The sequence below is a fragment of the Lactuca virosa genome, chromosome 7 (assembly GCF_052849685.1).
Source record: "Lactuca virosa cultivar CGN04683 chromosome 7, Lactuca_virosa_CGN04683_v6, whole genome shotgun sequence".
Lineage (NCBI taxonomy): Eukaryota > Viridiplantae > Streptophyta > Magnoliopsida > Asterales > Asteraceae > Lactuca > Lactuca virosa.
This window is the reverse complement of record NC_136432.1, coordinates 83,144,621-83,168,549: the sequence shown is the minus strand read 5'-3', so window position 1 is coordinate 83,168,549 and position 23,929 is coordinate 83,144,621.

Here is a 23,929-nt window from a genome sequence, read left to right as displayed (position 1 = left end):
TTTGGTGGTTACTTTTAGTTTCATATATATCAAAACGGATCTACCAAAATACCGAGTAAAAATATATTAGGTCTTTACTTGACATGTTTGAACTTTGAATTCTACCATTGGATTTTCCAAGATGCATTATTTTGACTTTTTGAGTATTCTCTTTTTTCTTTCAATTAAAAATGTTATACGATTTCCAAATAAAGCAATCTAAATTTTTTGTAATCCAAATGAAATTGTCTCGATAACCAAATGGTTTAAATTATTGAATTAGCATTATGATACTCTAATTATTTAGGTAGGTAATTTAAAATTAACTTAACATGGCATATTTATATAATTCTAAACCGTTCATTAAACTAATAATGGTTAAATTTATTTAAGTAACTTTAGATTCAAATTATGTATTAAAGTAACTTCAAGTTCAACCAAACTTAAGTAATTGGTTACACTACCATGAACATTTTCATCAAATAACCACAACTATATACCCTCCCTCACCGGTAAGCATCTAGAATTTGTTTTGTTTGTGCATTAACTGCATGTGGTGTTTTCTTAGCATGCACAATCTTGAATAAATCTCCAAAACCTTATCTAAACACTTATTGTAATAACTTAAGTGATACATAAAAGAAAAAGTAAATGATAAATAATACACATTAATAGATCACAAATCTTTTATAAAAACTTACTGTTATAACTTAAACGTTTTAGAAATATAAAAGAAAAAACATGTAGTGTATGAAGCAAACACTATTTAATTCTTTTTTCAATATAATGAAAACCACTAAAAAATATGCAATATATGCTTGCAAAACCATAAAAAACAATTGGACATTTTGTGAACAAAGAATGTTGTATTCTAGGAAGCAAATGGAAGATTTGTATCTACCTACAGAGGAGGCCCTATAATTCTTTGCATGAATATTTTGAATTGATCATTCCTTTCTTAAGTTAAGAACAATGGAGATAAACCACTTTTCTTTATCATCATAAACCCTAGTTCTAGGATTTCAGCTACATTATCCCTTTATTCCAAGTAGAACAAAAAATTTGGCATTCTTTGTTCAAGAATTCCAACAACATCTTTCCCCTTCAATACAACAACCTATCCGTTTAAGAGAAAATGCAAATGATTGACATTAAACTTCCTAAACTTTGGAAAAAGAAACTAAATTACAGAACTGAAGAAGTAATAAGAGAGGGTTGAAGAAGTACCTTCCATTAAAAGTTGCTGACTTATGAGTTTGTGGTGAAATCTTGATTTTACATTTACTTCAAGATCCTATTTCAAAGGCCTACACGTTGCTTCCAAAATATTGAGCAAATTACTTAGCCAAGTTTCATTAAAATATAAACATTTAGAAATAAATGGCTATAGAAACGACACACGGCTCATATAAACAATAACTTTTACCTAGAATTAAGCTTCCGTCTTGAGTCATCAATTAATAGCACAACTTGAACACCACCCTCAAGATCCTCGACTCATTACACCATATCTCACAAAACCCATTCTGCAAAATACGAAAGTGTGGAATTATCAGTTTGTATAAGATTGACAGAAAAAACGTGGGTCGTAAACCACAGTAGCTGTCGTAACAAATGATTTACAAAATCATGTGTGCAATAACGTACGATCTAGCCGCAGAAAAATCATGGTGATTACAAATGTCTTTTTCCAAAAAAAAGTTTATACCTACAATGTAAACTGTAATGACCCAAATTTTCCAAATACATTTTTCATTTTTAAATAATAAAAACATTTCCATAAAAAATATCAATGACAATTGTTTTCAAATTTCATAACATCAACATTTTATTTCCAATATCAGAGTGTCCCCATAAGAATGCCTGAGAGAGTGCATGTCGCGCCATCAAACCTTGTCCTTGACCTTAGGCTCTAAAGTACCTGAAACAATCAACAAACTGTAAGCTAATGCTTAGTGAGTTCCCTAGAGTATACCCCATACAATCCACATAATCACATAATCTGTATTAGTTATATAAGCTACATAAACCACAAGCCATGCATACAAAGATATAAGGATGTCGTAGGCTCCCCCCAGGGTTTTACTCCAAGAAGCCATGGTGTCACACTCCAAAACCTGAACGGCGGAAACGTTTGGGGGCGGAGGACGTCATGTACAGTATCACAACAAGGCATAATAATAAACAAGCAAAAACATCATCCATTGCATTAAGAGTAATAATTTTAATACAAGTATGTTCTGAAGTTTAATAAGACACCAAAAATAAATATCAAAATAAAAGATGAGTCTTGAATGTGATCCATCTTCTAAAAACCTGATCACCGGTACCTGTCTACTGGCGACCTGAGAATACAAGTTATTTTGAAAGCGTAGATAAACATTTAAGCTGGTGAGTTCATAAGTATATTAGTGTCAATGTTTGTATAAGTTTGAAGAATATACTTGTAAATGTTTGATGTAAAAGTTTGTATGTGTTTGATGTAAATGTTAGTAAACTTCCTAAAAAATCCTATATTTTCTACTAAAGTAGTCTTCTATCAAGACTTCAACTGTTCCCTATGTTTGTTCTTTTGTAAAAGTGTGTGTTTTCCCAAAGTATGACTATCATTACTAAAATATAGTTTTTCATTACCGTTTATGTGAGAAGATCACAATGTGAATGAAATGGGAAAATAAAGATGTACTAGTAGTTTTATCTAGGTAACTACTAATGTACTAACTACCTTTAAACTTGTTAGTTAATTAAGGTAAAATGTGATATGATTGTAACCATACTTGATCGACCGTATAGCACGACGTTCGAGACGTTGAAATGATATGACATTCGTCACCCGTAGACCTGCAGGTCCCACTGTAGCTAGCAGCAAGGTGTAGGAGGGTCAATCCCGTATAGATCTGTACACAAATTCACGCTCTCCCTCCAGGAGACTCTGGGTACAAAACGTGACACCACAGTATATGTCGAGCCATGAAGTAGTATCTCACATTAATGTTATAGTATTCTTGTGTTTGTATAGTATGTACTAGTGTAGTATTCTTTGTGTCTAGTATGTAGTATGTTCTCTAGTATGTAGTATGTAGTATGTATTGTTTCTCATCATAATATGTACCGTTTCTCTTTATAGTGAGTATTGTCTCTCGTTATAGTATGTTCTCTATCTGTTTCTCGTTATAGTATGTTCTCTATATGTTTCTCGTTATAGTATTTTCTGACTCATGTATGAACTGACTCTATGTATGTTTCATTGTTCTAGAAATAGTATTAGTAACTTCCTAAACTATACCTTTTATAGTTTACTAGCAATGTTGTTTGTATGTATGAACAAGTTTGTACACCTTTGCTACCCAAAGGGATTGAATTGAAAGAAGGACTTTCATATCTATACACATACACATAATGTATAAATAAGATTCAAACGACCTTCGGACAAACAACCGATACCCTAAGTCCACAACCATACAAGGAACAGGAAGTAAGGCGAGTTATCAGTCCTAAGTCCTTTCAATCCTACTTATACAACTATATATATATATATATATATATATATATATATATATATATATATATATATATATATATATATATATATGCTTTTGAACAAGTATAAGTTTAAAAGAGTTTGTAAAACGATTTGAAGCATTTTGATTGAAAGTACAGTTTGAAGTGTAAGAAATCCATTATTTGATAGTTATTAATCACATGCGATTGATATAATAACTATAATGTTCTACTTGTATTCCCCCCCCCCATTAAAAGCATTTAAAATCATTTAAAAGGTAAGTTAAAGGGGTATGAACTCACCTGCGGTGAGTGGTGCGAATGAAAGATCGGGTTGTAGGATGCTAAGTGCTAAGTGTAGACTTGAGCACAACGGATCCTAATGAGCATATATTGGCACATATATGAATATAATTAGTCTATATACCACTAATAATGAAAAGAAAACACCCTAGGACTTAGAAAACACTTAGATTTAAGTATTAGAAGCATCAAAAGTCTCCTGAAGTGGGTGTACGGCCGTACATGGTCGTGTGCGGCCACCTGGTGTGCTGCCCATTAGGTGTGCGGCCAGGTGTGTGGTCAGGGAGTGTGAAGCCGCACACTCCTAGGGAAAATGGTCAGAAACATGTTTCTAAGGTCATATCTTGCATCCCTTAAGTGTGTTTGATCGTTTGCTAGCATACTAGTTGAGTTTGGGGCCTTAAAGCACTAATATAAGGGGTGTACGGCCACATGAGTGTGTGTGGCCGCACACTCCTTGAAGATCGAGTTCTGGACATTTACCAAGGCTCAAATATAGCTAAATACATGTAGGAGTAGGGTACTTACAGTGTAGAAGCGTATAGCGGTGTTTGAAGTCCAAGAACTTAGTAGGTGTTCTTGGTGTTCTTGGTGTTCTTGAAGAACACTTGAAGATCTAATCAAAAAGAGTAATTTCATGGATGAAATCATGTATTCTTACTAGGAAGTTTAATGAATCTACTTAACATCAGGAGAAACACTTACAATTTGAAGATTTATGAAGAAAATTCGGATGATAGTTGAGAGAGAAGTGTGTTCTTGGATTAGGAGTGTAAAAAGAGTGAAAGGAAAGATGAGTTCTAACCTTATGCACATGTGTGTGCTGCCAGGAGGGTGTGTGCGGTCGCACAACCAAGTGTGCAGCCGTACACTCCTATTGTGGGAGTGTTTGGCCATTTTTTGTGTGTGGTGAACTTGCGGAACACAAATCCAAACTTCTAACTTGTAACTACTAGGTTTAGAACACTCAAATGACTCAAAACAAAGCTAGAAAGTGATAGAAACGAGTCTGACTTTAATTGATTTGAATAATAGTACTAGATGGAAATTTCGAGTTGTCACATCATCCCCCAGTTAGAGAGAATTTCGTCCCGAAATTAGAGTTTAAACAAATAAGCTATTACAAATAACTAAACGAAAAGATGAGGATGTTTCAGTTTCAACTGATCCTCACGCTCTCAAGTGAATTCAGGTCCTCGCTTGGCGTTCCAACAAACCTTCACTATCGGGATACGACTTTGCTTCGTTTGCTTGACCTCTCGGTCCATGATCTCTACAGGTTCTTCCACGAAGTTGAGGCTCTCGTTGATCTCGATCTCGTCGAGTGGGATTAGAAGAGTCTCGTCGGACAGACACTTTTTCAAGTTCGAGACGTGGAAAGTAGAATGTACGCTACTGAGTTCGCTAGGTAGTTTGAGTTTGTAAGCTACAGGTCCGATTCTAGCGAGAATCTCGAAAGGCCCTACGTATCTTGGATTTAGCTTTCCACGCTTTCCGAAGCATATCAAGCCTTTCCAGGGTGAGACCTTCAATAGAACACGGTCGCCCACCTGGAATTCCAACGGTTTCCTTCATTTGTCTGCGGAGCTTTTCTGTCGGTCTCTAGAGGCTTTCAATCGTTCATGAATCTGAACGATCTTCTCTGTCGTTTCCCGAATGATTTCCGGACCTGTGAGAGTGCTGTCAGGAACTCGTCCTTTAGCTAACTGAGTGTCACCCACCTCAGCCCACACAGAGGGGATCTGCACTTCCGCCCATAGAGGGCTTCAAATGGAGCAGCCTTTATGCTCGTGTGATAACTGTTGTAGGAAAATTCGACAAGGGGTAAATGAGTATCCCATGCTTTCCCAAAGTTTACCACGCAGGCTCGCAACATATCTTCCAAAGTTTGAATAGTCCTCTCACTTTGTCCGTCAGTTTGCGGATGGTAGGCTGTACTCATGTCCAGCCTAGTTCCAAGGGAACTTTGTAGCGACTGCCAGAACCTCGAAGTGAATCTACTATCTCTATCAGAGATAATGGATATGGGAATACAATGCAGTTGTACTATCTCCCTAAGGTATGTTCTTGTTAGCTTCTCCATCTTGTCAGTCTCTTTGATTGGCAGGAAGTGTGCGGACTTTGTTAACCTGTCTACGATTACCCAAATGGTATCGAGACCACCTGTAGTCTTGGGCAACTTGGTTTTAATGTCCATCGTGATCCGCTCCCAATTCCATTCAGGTATCTCCGGTTGCTGAAGTAAACCTGACGGTTTCTAGTATTCGACTTTAACCTTGGCGCAAGTAAGGCATTTACTTACGAAGGTAGCAATCTCTACTCTCATGTAAGGCCACCAATATAACTTTTGAAGATCCAGATACATCTTATCTGAACCTGGGTGGACGAAATATCGAGTGTTGTGAGCTTCGGTCATGACCAAGTCTCTGAAACCACCGTGTTTCAGTGTCCAGATCCGATCCATAAGATATAAGGCTCCGCCACCCTTGACTTCCAAATTCTTATCCATCCCTCTCAGACCCGCCACATTTTCGGGTTTCAACGCTTCAAGATGAGCTTCCTTAATTTGTGTGGACAAGTGTGAATGGATAGTCATAGTCAATGATTTGACTCTACGACCAGAATATTCTTTCTGACTTAGGGCGTCGGCTACTACGTTGGCCTTGCCGGGATGATAACGAATTTCGCATTCGTAATCGCTGAGTAGCTCGACCCACCATCGTTGTCTCATGTTGAGCTCCTTCTGGTCGAATATATGTTGAAGGCTTTTGTGGTCTGTAAAGATTGTGCTTTTTGTACCATACAGGTAGTGTCTCCAGATCTTCAGAGCAAACACTACTGCTCCCAACTCAAGATCATGAGTGGTGTAGTTGACCTCGTGTGTCTTCAGTTGTCTTGAGGCATAGGCGATGACCTTACCTCGTTGCATCAGAACACAGCCGAGCCCTTGATTGGATGCATCGTAGTAAACAACAAAGTCTTCTATCCCTTCGGGGAGGGATAGTATCGGTGCGGTGCATAAGGCTCGCTTTAGCGTTTGAAACAGTTTCTCCTGCTTCTCTTCCCAGTCAAAGGCCACGCCCTTTTGGGTCAGTGTTGTAAGCGGTTTCGCAATCCACGAGAAGTTCTGTATAAACCTACGATAGTAGCCAGCGAGGCCTAGAAATTGACGAATTTTTGTAGTTGTTTTCAGTGCTGACCAGTTCTGAATGGCTTTGATTTTGGAAGGGTCCACGTTTATTCCCTCTTCGCTAACCACGTGCCCTAAGAATTCGACTCTTCGGATCCAAAATTAAAATTTTGAGATCTTCTCATAGAGCTTCTCCATTCACGGTGTTTCTAAGACATGTCGAAGATGTTGACTATTCTCATCCTTACTACGAGAGTAGATAAGTATGTTATCGATGAAGACGATGACGAACTGATCCAAGTAAGGACGGCACACCCTATTCATTAAATCCATGAATACAGCAGGCGCGTTGGTTAATCCGAAAGGCATCACTACAAATTCGTAGTGTCCATAACGAGTTCGGAAGACTGTCTTCGGAACATCCTCCCCTAACACTCGTAACTGGTGATACCCGGATCTTAGGTCAATTTTTGAAAAGAAGTTCGCCCCTTGAAGTTGGTCAAACAAGTCGTATATGCGAGGCAGAGGGTAACGATTCTTGATGGATAGCTTGTTCAATTCTTTGTAGTTGATGCACATACGGAACGATCCGTCTTTTTTCTTGACGAACAAGACCGGTGCTCCCCAAGGTGAGAAGCTTGGTCTGATAAAGCCCTTGCTACGCAATTCGTTAAGTTGACTGGATAGCTCCTCCATCTCAGCTCGCGCTAGACGATAGGGCGATTTGGCTACGGGGGTAGCTCCTGGAACTAAGTCGATTCTGAACTCGACTTGACGCTGCGGAGGTAATCCTGGGAGTTCTTCTGGAAAGATGTTGGGAAAATTGCGTACTATTGGAATGTTCTTTGGGTTCTTCATTTCTTGACTCACATCGACAACATGAGCAAGGAATGCGCGACATTCCTTTCGCAAGAATTTCTGGGCTTGAATGTTCGATATGAGGCGAAGGTTGGTGCCGAGTTTGTCGCCGTAGATTACTAGGGTTTCGCCAGATGGCAGATTAAGGCGAACAACCTTTTAGTAACACATAATGTCGGCACGATGAGAACTCAACCAATCCATACTGATAATGACGTCGAAACTTTTGATTGAGACCGGCATGAGGTCGATTGGAAATGAATGGTTATCTAAAGTTAGTGAACAACCTACGTATATGCAGCTAGTACTCTCTGTCTTTCCGTTAGCTATTTCTACCGTAAACGGTTCTTTAAGTGCATGCAATTTATTCTTAAGTAAGTGAGCAAATTTCTGTTTCACGAAACTCCTCTTCGTTCCACTATCAAACAATATGCATGCATAAGAGTTATCGATCAGAAACGTACCAGTGACCACTGTGGGGTCGGCAACTGCTTCCTCATGGCCTATAGCCAAAACCCTTGCCACTCCGCTGGCGTTCCCTGCGTTCGGGCAATTCCGTTTGTAGTGGCCCGCCTCGCCACAACCGTAGGAAGCCTGGCCCACACCAGCGTCGGGGACCTGAGTGATTGGCTTCGCCGGAGCATTGCAGAAACGGGCAGTGTGCCCCTTCCTGTTGCAGTTAGAACACTGCATTTCCTTGCAGGGTCCATTGTGGTGGAAGCTGCATTTGTTGCACTTCGGTAAGCTCCCTGCGTACTGCTTTACCGTTGCAGTAGCGGCAGGTGCTATCGCAGCGTAGACCGCTACGACCTACTGCTTTTTGGCAGCCTTCTTCTTCTTCTTGCCATCCCAGAATTTCCGCTTGTTGTCAGCGGCTTGGGAAGGTTCTGAGATGGCTAGGGTTGTTGTTGCTGTCGGGGTACGGACCCCATGGTCGATGAGCCTTTGTTCCAATCGCTTGGCATTGTCGAAGGTACTGGGGTTGGAAGCTAGGGCGTTCCCCTGAAATGGAGGCAACAGTCCCTAGATATACCTCTCCACCTTATTGGCCTCAGAAGGGACCATTCTCGGACATAGCACTACCAGATCGCTAAACCTGGCAGTGTAGGAGACTATGTCAGAGCCCTTCATGGTTAGGCTCCAGAGCTCCTGCTCTAACTTCTGTACTTTGCCCCTCGGGCAGTACTCCTCGATCATAAGCTCTTTAAGAACTTCCCAGCCGATAGCATTAGCCACTATAAGAGATACTGACTTGACATGGCTGTTTTACCACGTCAGAGCTTGGTCCGCGAAGGTGCAAGCGGAAAATTTTACTTTGCTCCCTTCCGGACAGGAGCAGATCTCGAAGATCGACTCCGTCTTCTCGAACCATTGCGAGAGGGCAATGATTCCTCCAGTACCATTGAAGGACCTGGGTTTGCAGCTGGTGAAATCCTTGTATCAGCACTCCCTAGAGCACACTGGAGTTTCAACTAGGGTGGGAGGCACATTAGTCCCACTCCCACTGGTACCAGTTGAGTTGAATTGAGTTAGGGTTGCCGTAACAGCCGCATTCACAACAGCTTGGATATCCGCTGGGTTGTATTGAGGAGGAGGAGTTGGAATTGGAGTGATTGGAGTAGTGCGTCTCGCTGATCGACATGGAGGCATCTTGAAGCTATAAAATCACAAAGATAAAGATGTTGATAAGAATTAAATAGAGTGAATGAGGAGAGTGTCTCATGGACTAACTCTCCATAGCCTAACAACATAATTGAAAGCATGATTGAACAGAGTTCTAGCATTAGAAAGATGAAAGCATTTGGATAATTTCCTATGAAGTTAGATATCTGTCAATAACATTGGAATTACATATGTAGTAAGTTTAGGGAAAAAAGACCTAGAGGTAGGTCTTACATCGCACCAAGATTAAGAAATTTTGACAGAATTAAGACCTAAACCACCGAAAGTTCAAGGCCTTATCATTATACAGGAACTAAAACTAGAGCTTTTACATAATCCTAAGTTATATCCAAAAGAGAAAGTTGAGTAGACTCTATCTGCGACGAGAACTACTAGAATGAGTTCTTGATCCAGTCAGAAGGCGTTCCATGTCCCTTATGCGCCTTTCAGATCTTGCTTGTCGAGCTCGAAGTTCCAGGACTTCAGCTTGGATTTTAGTAAGTTCTCTCTACAGGGTCGCGTTCTGGTTCTGAGTTCTTGCATGAGCATACTCCAGATGGCGAATGCGGACAGTGTTGACTCCTGCATCGACATCAACCTACATGATTCGGTTAATGGCTACCCTACCTTGCTCGCTATTACGAGAAACTCTTCGGACCAATATAGGTAGGATTCTGTCCGCTGAGCCTCCCTCGCTCAGGTTGTAGAAGCTTCGGTCTCCATTGTAAGGCATTGGTTGACCTTTCTCTTGACTCCAAGTTCCCAAGTTTTCCGCCTACAGAGGCGTCAGGCCTTGAAAAGCCGGACGAGGGTTAGGATTCGGGATTGGATCTATCAGGGGTTGATCATTAACGTCGGGCTCGGAGTCAGAATCCTCCGGGAAGTTCTCAGCGAAGTCGTCGTCCAATGGGATCTCATGATTCTCCTCTGGCTCATCACCGAGCCATCCACCATTGCCGTTGTTGGGAAAGTACCAGTCTCCGGGGATATGGAATCCAACCATGATATCTACGCGAGAATAGGGATAAAGAAATAATTAATAGACGTACTAAACTAAGATAATTATAAGATGATCCTTACCAGTTACTCCAACATTTTCATAGTGCATACCAATCATATGTAACCAAAATAGGATAGACCTTCGAATAAGTGATCCTAACTCTAAGTGTAACATCCCGAAATTCAGGTAAAGCTATTTAACCCTTCCATTTTGTCAAGTTGTCAAGATTGGTCCCTTGAGAGAGTTCTTGTAGCAAATGAGTACGCTGGGCGTACTGGGGAGTACGCTGCACGTACTCATGCGCTTAATTTGGGGGGGTACCCAGGGTTACGCTGGGCGTAACGGGTCCAGATGCAAACCCTAAATGTTTATCTTGTGCACTATTTAAAGGATGCTAAGGCTCATTTCTCAGCCTCCATATCAGAGAGTGAAACCTTAAGAGAGAGCCTTCCATCGTCCTTAGCTTGAGTGTGTGTGTTTTGGAGCTAAAAGTGTCTTGGTGTGTTAGTGAAGAAGAAGGAGAAGAGCTTGTGGAGGCTAGGGCTTGAAGTGCAAGTTTGGATCTGAGATCTTCAGAGAAAGGAGCTTCATCTAGAGTTAGTTCAAAACTTTCCTCTTTATTTGGTTTGATGTTGCATGGACCATTTCTAGGGTTAAAAGTCCCAAAGGTGGAGACTTTATGAGTGTAATGTACTCCATGGACCTAGATCTGTCCCATTTCAGTGATAATTGTGTTATAGATCCATAAAAATTCCATCTCTGTCGTTGTTATGAGGTCATGCTTGAATTATGAGCTTTCTAGAGTTGGGAAATGGAATGTTATGGGTGTTAGTGACTTGTCCAGCCATGCAAAGGCTTAAAGTCACCAACTTAATGGATTAAGAGGCTTAGAAATGGTCAGATCTAGAAGTTGGACGTGGGTCTTAACTGTTTAAGACCTCAAGAGCTTAGAGTCTGAAACTGGGAATTACGCGGGGCGTAATCCCAGTACGCGCGGCGTAAGGGGTCGCGCACCCCGTTTCTGTAAGGACGCCGGGTACGCCCAGCGTACATGTTTGGTACGCGCAGCGTAACCCGGAGAGTTGACTTTTGTTGACTTTTAGGGTTTGGACAACTTTAGGGTCTTTGAGCCATGAGAGGGGTAAAATGGTCTTTTACCCTTCTGAGAGTACTAAGAGAGGGAATAGTCTAGCCTTGAGAGATGTATATATTTAGAGTGTTTATTTCATATGATTAGGCGGAGGCTAGACCAGATTTTACAGAGTTCGAGATTACCGAGTTACCCGAGGTGAGTCTTCTCACTATACTTTACCTAGAGTGGTAATTAGAGTTATATGACAGAGTATCTTGTATGCTATTTATGTGATTGTGATGTACTGCATTATTTCTATGTGATTTATGTTGTGTATGTTCCAAAGTTACAGAGTTGGAACCGGAAGGTTCACAAAGTTAGGACCAGAGGGTCCACAGAGTTAGGACCAGAGGGTCCACAGAGTTAGGACCGGAGGGTCCACAGAGTTATAGCCTCGAGTGGCTTATATGTGTTATACGTGGTATTTTGGGGAACTCACTAAGCTTCGTGCTTACCGTGTTATGTGTTATGTGTTTCAGGTTTTCTCAGTATCTTGGGACGGCACTGACTTGATTGTACACACCAATGAAAGAATCATGTTTTGAGGATCCTGGATTATTAAGTAATTAATAAGGGATTGTGTTTTGTAAACTAAACAAATGATGCTTTGTGAAATGTGTATTGAGAATCATATGTTTTTCAAAAGAAAATTTGTTTTGAAAATTTACAGTGTTACAAGTTGGTATCAGAGCCTTGGTTTGAGGGATTCGGATGCACCTTCGGGTATATCTGGACTCAAACTGAGGAATTGAGGAAAATTTTCAAATAAATGATTTTTTCGAAAACGAGCAAGAGTTCCTAAGAGAAAACAAGAAAGAGTAGTGTGTACAATCAGCCAGAGCCCGAACGGTGATTTCCCAAAATACCCTTACCTTATGTGTTATGAGATATTATGCATGCTAGAGATAGGCTAGGTATTTTATATTTTAGGACTAGAGTGGCCTGATTTGTGATGCCTTAGCCTAGGAGTTGCTGTTATCTGTGATGCGTTTTCGAGTATGTGCTGAGTAAGAGTATCCAGCGGGGATCCTTGTAGAGAGGGATTGAGTAGAGGAGTAATCTAGGAGAGATACCTAGATGAGCATTTGTGGAGCCTACCGAGGGAGTAGCTAGATACCCGCGGGGGTAGAGTTTCAGAGTTCGGTGATGTCTTTTGAGTATGAGTAGAGCAAATGGAGTTATCATCTAGAGCGGGTTTTACGTGTGATTTCGATGCCCGAATGCTGCTTGCTTCGTGCTTTGTAGAATTCCCGATGATGGGAGTCAGCTACCAAGTGAATGTGACGATATTCAGGAAGTAGATGACTGGCATCATAAGGAGTTTCTCAGCAGCTGATGGCGGAGAAGTGTGAGAACCTAGGAAGAGCCTAGGAAGCGACCTTAGCCAGATGAGTACGCGGACAGAGTAGAGCATTTCGCTGGGGAGCGAGCACGCGTGTTGGGATTGGTGATTGAGAATGCTGAGCAGTTACTTAGGGAATCTGGAATGGTCTGTGTAGAGAGTATGGGTAGATGTGGCAGGTAGTATGGGCCCGTACTACTGAAAGCAGAGGACCCATACTCGATGCAGGGAGTATTCCAGACGTTCTAAGTAGCAGATCGAGAGGTGATGTCATGGATCGAGTACCATGATTGGTAGCAGATCGAGAGGTGATGTCATGGTTCGAGTACCATGATTGGTAGCAGATCGAGAGGTGATGTCATGGTTCGAGTACCATGATCTATAGCAGATCGAGAGGTGATTTCATGGTTCGAGTACCATGATTCGTAGCCGATTGAGAAGAGATAACATGGTTCGGGTACCATGATTAATAGCAGATCGAGAGGTGATTTCATGGTTCGAGTACCATGATTCGTACCCGATTGAGAAGAGATAACATGGTTCGGGTACCATGATTCATAGCAGATCGAGAGGTGGCCACATGGTTCGAGTACCATGACCCGTGGCGGTTAGTGTTACTGGTTCTACCAGTTATTCCGTTGTGATTATCTAGACTGAGACCAGATGTGAAAGAATATGGGGCCAGAGGGCCATGATGAACGAGTTTTAGTGGAGCATCCCTTAAAAGGGAAATCGAGTTAGCTCCGAGGGATTGTTGGTGAGATGCCAGTTGGAGTCGCAAGACTCAGGGATGAGTAGGGATGGTGTGTTATGGGAAAATACGGTCTGGGCTGGGCGACCGGCCGAAGGTGGAGATGTCATTTTCTATGACCTGAGCGGTGCTATTTATGTTCCTGTGGGAAACATGAGGGGTATTGAGATTTTCGGTTTCCAAGGGTGGGAGCGAGCCCTGTGGGGTAGCTTTGGTTACGATCTTTCATCAGAGTAATTGGGCAGTATGTCTGCCGAGATGTAATGTTAGAGCATGAGCAGGCTTTCAGCGGGGACCGAGATGGTTAAGGACAAGGATACACCCTATTTGAGCATAGTAGGGCGTGTATTAGCTGCAGCGGCAGACGATCAAGAAGAGGATATTGGGGCGGTGGCTCTTATTGTCTATGATGAGTATCGAGTGTGGTAATGAGGACTCCACTGTTACTACAAAATGGAACGTTGGTTGAAGAGTCGAGGATGAGGAATATGTTAGTTCGTTATTTTCAGACTGAGAGTCAGGGTTACGACTGGACAGTTGAGATGTCTGGTAGTGGGATGGTACGAGATTCTGAATGACTAGAGGTGGTCATGATGAGAAGTTTCTGAGGATTTCATCAGAGATTCGAGGTATTTGGAATTGCTTGACCACCATCGGGGAGATCATCGAGCATTGCGTATCACCTTCCAAGAGTAGGTGCGATACTATTGGTAAAAACAGTCTGTGGGTTAGATTGTTGGCGAACCAATTAGTGATGGTTCGAACCCTGAGTGGGGAAGGACCGGGTACTTTTGAGGAGATCAGAGATTTGTTCAAGAGCGGTTAGAGAACCGGATAGAGAGGCCTGCGGTGCGGATTCCTGAGACCAGGGTTATTGGTGGTCAAGGAAGGGTGCAGAGTGAGATAGTGCATGTGGTACGTGTTTGAGAAAGGATGAGTTTCTCCATGGCAAGTGGCCGTTGGTCGGAGACCTTGTGGTGGTTAGGAATCCTTCAAGGTTAAAATGGTGAATTCGAGGTGGTTGGCTTGTAAGGTTAGTCCGGTGCTTAAGAGTTTCTGGTTCAGAGTATGGGCTATTATATGCAGTATGGGAAGGAAAGAAGTTGATTGGGCAACCAACTTCAGGGTCGTTATGAGTATTCTTGCATGAGTTTTGAGCAATAGGGGAGGAAGTTTCGGATTGTCATCTTCGTGTTCTGAGTCGTTGGCAATTTCTCTGTGTTTTAATTTGGGAGATGGAGTATTCCGGGGTTACAAGTGGCACGAGAGAAAGAGCGGTTGCGAGGTCCCGAGGAAGCAATGCGGTATCTGAGTATGATGCCATGAGTATGAGATCAGTGGTAGAGTCAAGACACTGCGTAGCGTTGTGATGGTATTCCGGGGTATCCGAGTTTAATGTCCTAATTCTCGAATCATTTTGAGTTTTGGGTTTAGGATGATGAGTGGTGTGTCGAGTATCTATGGTTCCGGTGGGGGCCCTTCAGCTAATTGACATCAAATGGATTTATTTGAGAATGTGAATTGCAGCGAGAAAAAGAGGTTTTGTCACGACGGTGGTCGTCCGAAGTAGTGATGCGTAGCCTGGATGGGTGTGTGTGTACCTATCTATGATGGGCCGCAGGGCATGAGTTAATGATCGTAGTGTGATGTCAACCTGAAGATGAGATTGTGAAATGGTAAGAGTAAGTGCAGTAAGACTGCGGGGAGCTGCAGTTTCAATGAGTTAGCGCAGAGAGGTTGTGGTGATGCTACGGGGAGCCGTAGTACTTACTATTCAGTGAGAGGTTGTGGTGATGCTACGGGGAGCCGTAGTACTCACTATTCAGTGAGAGGTTGTGGTGATGCTACGGGGAGCCGTAGTACTCACTATTCAGTGAGAGGTTGTGGTGATACTACGGGGAGCCGTAGTATTCACTATTCAGTGAGAGGTTGTGGTAACGCTACGGGGAGCCGTAGTACTCACTATTCAGTGAGAGGTCGTTGTGATACTGCGGGGAGCTGTAGTACCCACTAGTCAGCAAGAGAATGTTGTGATGAAGTGCTCTCTGATAAGAGCTTGACGCAGAAGAGTTTTAGGCTTGGGTAGCCTTAATATTCGAGTTATGGAAGCCTGGGGTCGAACCAGGGGCGAGACTGGGGTCTCCATGTTTTTCGGAAGTCATTATATTCTGAATTGAGTAGTGGTTTTCGTGACCAAAGGGAAGTGGATCAGTGAGGTACGCGTGGGTTGCGGGTCATGGGTCGCGAGTTGAGGGTTCGTTGGGACGAGCGGTTCCAATTTTGTGCCAAGCCAGACTCTCGAGTTGAGTTTGATTCTAGTGGTGTATTGAGTAGGTGGAATGAGATGTCGGATTCAGAGATGGATTCCATATTGAGGGGTATTGTTTTTCATCTGATGTCTTAGACCTGTCTAGGTCAGTACTCGGGTACGGGAAGTACTGTGAGATGTATGGAACTAGGAGCAGTGAACGACATAGGTCGGGGTTGAGTCGACTTTCAGTTGGGACTGTAGCATTCGCTCGGGGTAAGCATGATTGTTCTCTTGGGCCTGTGGGCAGAGTGTTGATAATTCATTGTTCGGATAGGTTAGTATAACAGTTCAGTGGATGAGCCCTGGTGGGATGTGAACCCTCCCGTTCCTTGGGGCGTGATCCAGATTGTTTGGTACATTGTTATGAGTGATCGATAGCCGATTGTTGAATTTTGTCTGGTTAGAACCAGAGGAGCAGTGAGTTATCAGGGTTTGATGTTCGAGGGGCGATTATCATGGTGATAGCATGAGTGGGCAGTCTGGCGGCTGGCCATGCCACTAGAGTTTCTGATTTTGGGAAGGTCAGAAAGGGATATCTCAGCGACTGAGGGGTCGGCTTTGGTTCCGGGATTGGGAATTTCTGTTCGAATCCAGGGATCTGTGGAAAAAGATATCGGTGGATTACGAGGTCCTTGCAATGGTGTTTCTCGAATTATAGGTTCGAGCTATGTGTGGTTAAGGAGCGATTTCGAGGGCGAAATCTAATTCAAGTGGGGGAGAATTGTAACATCCCGAAATTCAGGTAAAGCTATTTAACCCTTCCATTTTGTCAAGTTGTCAAGATTGGTCCCTTGAGAGAGTTCTTGTAGCAAATGAGTATGCTGGGCGTACTGGGGAGTACGCTGCGCGTACTCATGCGCTTAATTTGGACGCGGACTCGCCTGGGTACGCTGGGCGTACCCAGGGTTACGCTGGGCATAACGGGTCCAGATGCAAACCTAAATGTTTGTCTTGGTGTGTTAGTGAAGAAGAAGGAGAAGAGCTTGTGGAGGCTAGGGCTTGAAGTGCAAGTTTGGATCTGAGATCTTCAGAGAAAGGAGCTTCATCTAGAGGTATAAAGTTCAAAACTTTCCTCTTTATTTGGTTTGATGTTGCATGGACCATTTCTAGGGTTAAAAGTCCCAAAGGTGGAGACTTTATGAGTGTAATGTACTCCATGGACCTAGATCTGTCCCATTTCAGTGATAATTGTGTTATAGATCCATAAAATTTCCATCTCTGTCGTTGTTATGAGATCATGCTTGAATTATAAGCTTTCTAGAGTTGGGAAATGGAATGTTATGGGTGTTAGTGACTTGTCCAGCCATGCAAAGGCTTAAAGTCACCAACTTAATGGATTAAGAGGCTTAGAAATGGTCAGATCTAGAAGTTGGACGTGGGTCTTAACTGTTTAAGACCTCAAGAGCTTAGAGTCTGAAACTGGGAATTACGCGGGGCGTAATCCCAGTACGTGCGGTGTAAGGGGTCGCGCACCCCGTTTTTGTAAGGACGCCGGGTATGCCCAGCGTACATGTTTGGTACGCGCAGCGTAACCCGGAGAGTTGACTTTTGTTGACTTTTAGGGTTTGGACAACTTTAGGGTCTTTGATCCATGAGAGGGGTAAAATGGTCTTTTACCCTTCTGAGAGTACTAAGAGAGGGAATAGTCTAGCCTTGAGAGATGTATATATTTAGAGTGTTTATTTCATATGATTAGGCGGAGGCTAGACCAGATTTTACAGAGTTCGAGATTACCGAGTGACCCGAGGTGAGTCTTCTCACTATACTTTACCTAGAGTGGTAATTAGAGTTATATGACAGAGTATCTTGTATGCTATTTATGTGATTGTGATGCACTGCATTATTTCTATGTGATTTATGCTGTGTATGTTCCATAGTTACAGAGTTGGAACCGGAAGGTTCACAGAGTTAGGACCAGAGGGTCAACAGAGTTAGGACCGGAGGGTCCACAGAGTTATAGCCTCGAGTGGCTTATATGTGTTATACGTGGTATTTTGGGGAACTCACTAAGCTTCGTGCTTACCGTGTTATGTGTTATGTGTTTCAGGTTTTCTCAGTATCTCGGGACGGCACCGGCTTGATTGTACACACCAGTGAAAGAATCATGTTTTGAGGATCCTGGATTATTAAGTAATTAATAAGGGATTGTGTTTTGTAAACTAAACAAATGATGCTTTATGAAATGTGTATTGAGAATCATATGTTTTTCGAAAGAAAATTTGTTTTGAAAATTTACAGTGTTACACTAAGTCCACAACCAAACAAGGAACAGGAAGTAAAGCAAAGATCACAGATTCTAAGTCTATGATACCCTAGTCACATATAACCTTAGCGTATCCACTCAGCAACTATTGACATACTGATAAAGATCTTTTTAGTTTGCACATAAGTAATTATAGTAACACAAAATACACCTATAGTATTTTAAGTTTATGTTATGTTCTAATGTTTTCATTGTATTAGTGTTGGTACGTTTTTAGACTTGTGGCGACGTCACAAATATTCCTAGACACATGCTAATCACTTCTCAGAAAGATATAGTTGATCAGGCTATATCACTCCTAGATTTGATCATATGCCCCCAAGACTACTCGTGCTATCCAACAATCGTAATACTTTTGTTTTGTCCTAGTGACACTGATTTTAGTATGAATACAGGTATGTATACTTTGGTTAAATATTTTATTATTTAAAAGTATAAACTCTTGGTCGGAGTATTTTAATCCCGTTGTGTTTATAGTTGCATATCTTTTATGGGTTGATATACTCGATTCACTATAAACAATGCTCTGATACCAATCTGTCACACCCCAAAACCATAACGGCGGAAACGTTCGGGGGCGGAGGACGTCATGTGCAGTATCACAACAAGGCATACTAGTAAACAAGCAACAACATCATCTATTGCATCAAGAGTAATAATTTTAATACAAGTGTGTTCTGAAGTTTAATAAGACACCAAAAATAAATATCAAAATAAAAGATGAGTCTTGAATGTGCTCCATCTTCTCAAAACCTGATCACCGGTACCTGTCTACTGGTGACCTGAGAATACAAGTTATTTTGAAAGTGTAGATCAGCATTTAAGCTAGTGAGTTCATAAGTATTTTATTGTCAATGTTTGTATAAGTTTGAAGAATGTACTTGTAAATGTTTGATGTAAAAGTTTGTATGTGTTTGATGTAAATGTTTGTAAACTTCCTATAAAATCCTATATTTTCTACTAAAGTAGTCTTCTACCAAGACTTCAACTGTTCTCTATGTTTGTTCTTTTGTAAAAGTGTGTGTTTTCCCAAAGTATGACTATCATTACCAAAAAATATAGTTTTTCATTACCGTTTATGTGAGAAGATCACAATGTGAATGAAATGGGAAAATAAATATGTACTAGTAGTTTTATCTAGGTAACTACTAATGTACTAACTACCTTTAAACTTGTTAGTTAATTAAGGTAAAATGTGATATGATTGTAACCATACTTGATCGACCGTATAACACAACGTTCGAGACGTTGAAATGATATGACATTCGTCACCCGTAGACCTGCAGGTCCCACTGTAGCTAGCAGCAAGGTGTAGGAGGGTCAGTCCCGTATAGATCTATACACAAATTCACGCTCTCCCTCCAGGAGACTCTGGGTACAAAACGTGACACCGCAGTATATGCCGAGCCATGAAATAGTATCTCACATTAATGTTATAGTATTCTTGTGTTTGTATAGTATGTACTAGTGTAGTATTCTCTGTGTCTAGTATGTAGTATGTTCTCTAGTATGTAGTATGTTGTATGTAGTATGTATTGTTTCTCATCATAATATGTACCGTTTCTCTTTATAGTGAGTATTGTCTCTCGTTATAGTATGTTCTCTATCTGTTTCTCGTTATAGTATGTGCTCTATCTATTTCTCGTTATAGTATTTTCTGACTCATGTATGAACTGACTCTTTGTATGTTTCATTGTTCTAGAAATAGTATTAGTAACTTTTTAAACTATACCTATTATTGTTTACTAGCAATGTTGTTTGTGATGGGTTTTGAGCATTCTAACACTCCTATGGTGTACATGCAACCCTATAAACCTTGAATCTATGTTTTCTCTAGTATACATGCAAATTTTATTTTTCAAGGTTTCCTTCCTAACTAGCATGGCATGGGGAATATGTAATATAAAACTAGTAGAAGTACATACCTTTCTTGTTGCTTGGATTCCTTGAAGACTTTGTGAGCCTAGCACCCCAAATGTTGTGCCTCAAATGCTTCACACAACACTACAAGACTTGGAATAACTTGAGAGAATACACTTGCACTAAAAAATCGGTTATGCCCTCTTAGAACTCACTAGTAGTCCGATTTTGCTAGCTATAACGCTCCTTTTATAGTGTTGTCACAATTAGGGTTTACACATGAATGCTCTTAATTGTCATGACTCTTCATTTCTAATGATCTATGGGTTTGTAACTCCCATGAACTATCCATGGAGCTCCAAATGGTTATAACCCAACTCCATAACCATGGATCATGAATCCTCCATAAAAGATTAGATGATTGTCATAATCAACCCTTTATATTTAATTAGTCTCATTTTCATCACCAAATTAATTCTAAATTAATACTTGATCAACACTAATTAAATAATAATATTATTAATATATTAGAACTTATAATATATTAATAATCACAAATGTCCTTTCTCTCATTTAGTCTATCCAAGTATTGCAATGCCATGCAACCCAAATGGACCATGTCGGGTCGGGTCAAGTACATACCGAATAAAGTTATGGACTTAGACACTATATCTAACAGTCTCCCACTTGGATAAGTCTAATAACTATATTTGCAAATATGACTTCAGGATCCGACTAGCAATCGTAGCTCTTTCAAAGTCTCTCGGAACTGAGATAATAATGATACGCCATTTAAGATAAGTGATCATATAATCCTCTTCTCTCAAGATATCAGCCGGACAAACATATGGAACATGGTCTTACTTATTGTCCAACATTTGTTTCTCGATCTCTGATTTGTTGCGACATAGAACTAAATTGAACACATCAATTAGGTTCTGACCCGGCCCGGTACATAAGTCAAAACCAAATCATCGAGGGGCCCAGATATCGCTTCTATTTCTAGAAGGAACAGATAAACTTCGACTCATATGCTTGTACTGACTACTTGTTGAATTATGCACAAAAGCACGTTTTATAACATCGAGTTACCAATGAGTTTTTGTACAATCAACGGATAACCAACTCATAGTTAACAACTCATATCTCTAGGTTTAGAGATTTATATGATATTACCGTCTCACGATCACTCGAGATAAATTCCATGAAGTGATGCAAGTGAGCGTGGGTTGAATCCAATACTCAGAACTTATGAGCACTCATGAATGTTGCAGCAACTATTGCTATGTCTAATACCCTTTAGACATATCATACAAATCAATTTCATGACAGTTTTGATTCATATCTACTTCCGACATATGACCGACTGTGGAGAGCTCGAATAAAATAATTATTATGGAAGTCAAAACATGCAAAATTGAAACCATAGTAAATGATTAACATAAGATAGTAACACTTTACTCATAAATAAATAACAACTTTTATTTAATCCTCAAAATGTGAAATTACATTTTACAAGTTTCAGAAATCTAATTCTTGAAACTAATATCATCCTTTAGCCCGACACGCCTCGCATGCTGTAAATGCTTAACCCTACTCAGTCCCTTCGTGAGGGGATCTGCTGGGTTCTCATATGATGATACCCTTTTTGCCACGAGGAGTCCTTCTACTATTCGATGTCTGATGAAATGGTATTTTCTGTCAATGTGCCTAGATCTCCCGTGATCTCTTGGTTCCTTAGCCAAAGCAACCGCAATTTCGCTGTCATAGAAAATTTCCATTGGCTCCTTTATAGCTGGTACAACTCCAAGGTCTCCGATGAAGTTCTTTAGCCATATCGCCTCCTTTGCTGCTTCACTCGCTGCTATGTACTCTGATTCACAAGTAGAATCAGCTACTGTCTCCTGCTTGGAACTTTTCCAAGTAATTGCCCCTCTATTTAGGATAAACACCCACCCTGACTGAGAGCGGAAATTATCCCTATCAGTCTGAAAGTTGGCATCGCTATATCCTTCCACTCTCAAGTCATCACTACCACCGAGGGTAAGGACCCAGTCCTTAGTCCTCCGCAGATACTTGAGAATGTTCTTTACCGCAGTCCAGTGAGGCTTGTCAGGGTTCCCTTGATATCTACTGACCATGCTCAAAGCAAAGGCCACATCAGGGCGAGTACAATTCATAGCATACATGATAGAGCCCACAGCAGAAGCATATGGTATACGACTCATCTCTGCTATCTCAGCCTCTGTACTCGGACTCTGAGTCTTACTCAGCTTGGCATTACTCTGGATAGGTAATTCCCCTTTCTTGGATTCTTGCATGTTGAACCTCTTCAGCACCTTATCCAAGTAGGTACTTTGACTAAGTCCAATTAGTCTCTTACTCCTGTCTCTCATTATCCTTATCCCTAGGATATAGGCAGCTTCTCCAAGATCCTTCATAGCGAAACACTTCCCAAGCCAGGACTTAACTTCCTGCAAAGTTGGTATGTCATTTCCTATGAGTAGTATGTCATCCACATACAACACCAGAAAGTGACTATACTCCCACTAGCCCTAACATACACACAGGACTCATCTTCGCTCCTCGAAAAACCAAACTCTTTGACTTTCTCATCGAAGCAAAGATTCCATCTACGAGATGCTTGTTTCAATCCATAAATGGATTTCTCAAGCTTACACACCCTATTAGGTTACTTTGCATCGACAAAACCCTCTGGCTGAGCCATGTAAACATCCTCAGCCAACTTTCCATTAAGGAAAGCGATTTTGACATCCATTTTCCATATTTCATAATCATGAAATGCAGCTATGGCCAGCACAACTCTAATAGACTTAATCTTTGCTACTGGTGAAAAGGTCTCATCATAGTCAACTCCCAGAGTTTGAGTACAGCCCTTTGCCACCAATCTTTCTTTGTAGGTGTATACCTTCCCATCCATGTCGGTCTTCTTTTTGAAGATCCATTTGCACCCAACTGTCTTACGACCTGGTACATTGTCAACCAAGTTCCACACTTGATTGTCATACATGGACTGAATCTCGCTGTCCATAGCCTCCTTCCATTTAGCAGACTCGGGGCCTGCCATGGCTTCCCTGTAATTATTAGGTTCATCCAAATCTATCAGTGTACTATCACTGATAAATGTATCACCTTCAGTAGTGATGTGATAACCATAATAAAAATCAGGTGTGTTCCTCACCCTAGTGGAACGCCTCGGAGGTACAGACTCATCTATCTGCTCAACAGGAGTTTCCTCCTCAAGTTGGTCGGTAGTATTTGAGGTTCCTTCACCACTTGACTCTTGAAGCTCTTCAAGGTCAATTTGCCTCCCACTGTCCCCTTGGCTTATAAATTCTCTCTCACGAAAGACTCCTCTTTTTGCTACAAAGACCACATTATCACTGGGTCTGTAGAAGAGGTAACCAAAGGATCTATGTGGGTAGCCGATGAAAATATACCTCTCACTTCGAGGTTCAAGCTTATCATGAGTCTCACATATCACGAAAGCTTCACAACCCCAAATCTTGATGTGATCTAAATTGGGAACTTTCCCAGTCTACATCTCGTGAGGTGTTTTGGAAACCTTTTTAGTAGGGACTAGATTAAGGATGTGGGCGGCAGTCTCTAAGGCATACCCCAGAACGAGATTGGTAGCGAAGCTCGACTCATCATGGAACGAACCATATCCAACAAGGTTCGATTGCGCCTCTCAGCTACACCATTCAGCTGTGGTGTTCTGGGAGGTGTCAATTGTGAGACAATCCCACATTCCTTAAGATAGTCAAGGAACTCAATGCTAAGATACTCTCCTCCCCGATCGGATCGGAGCATCTT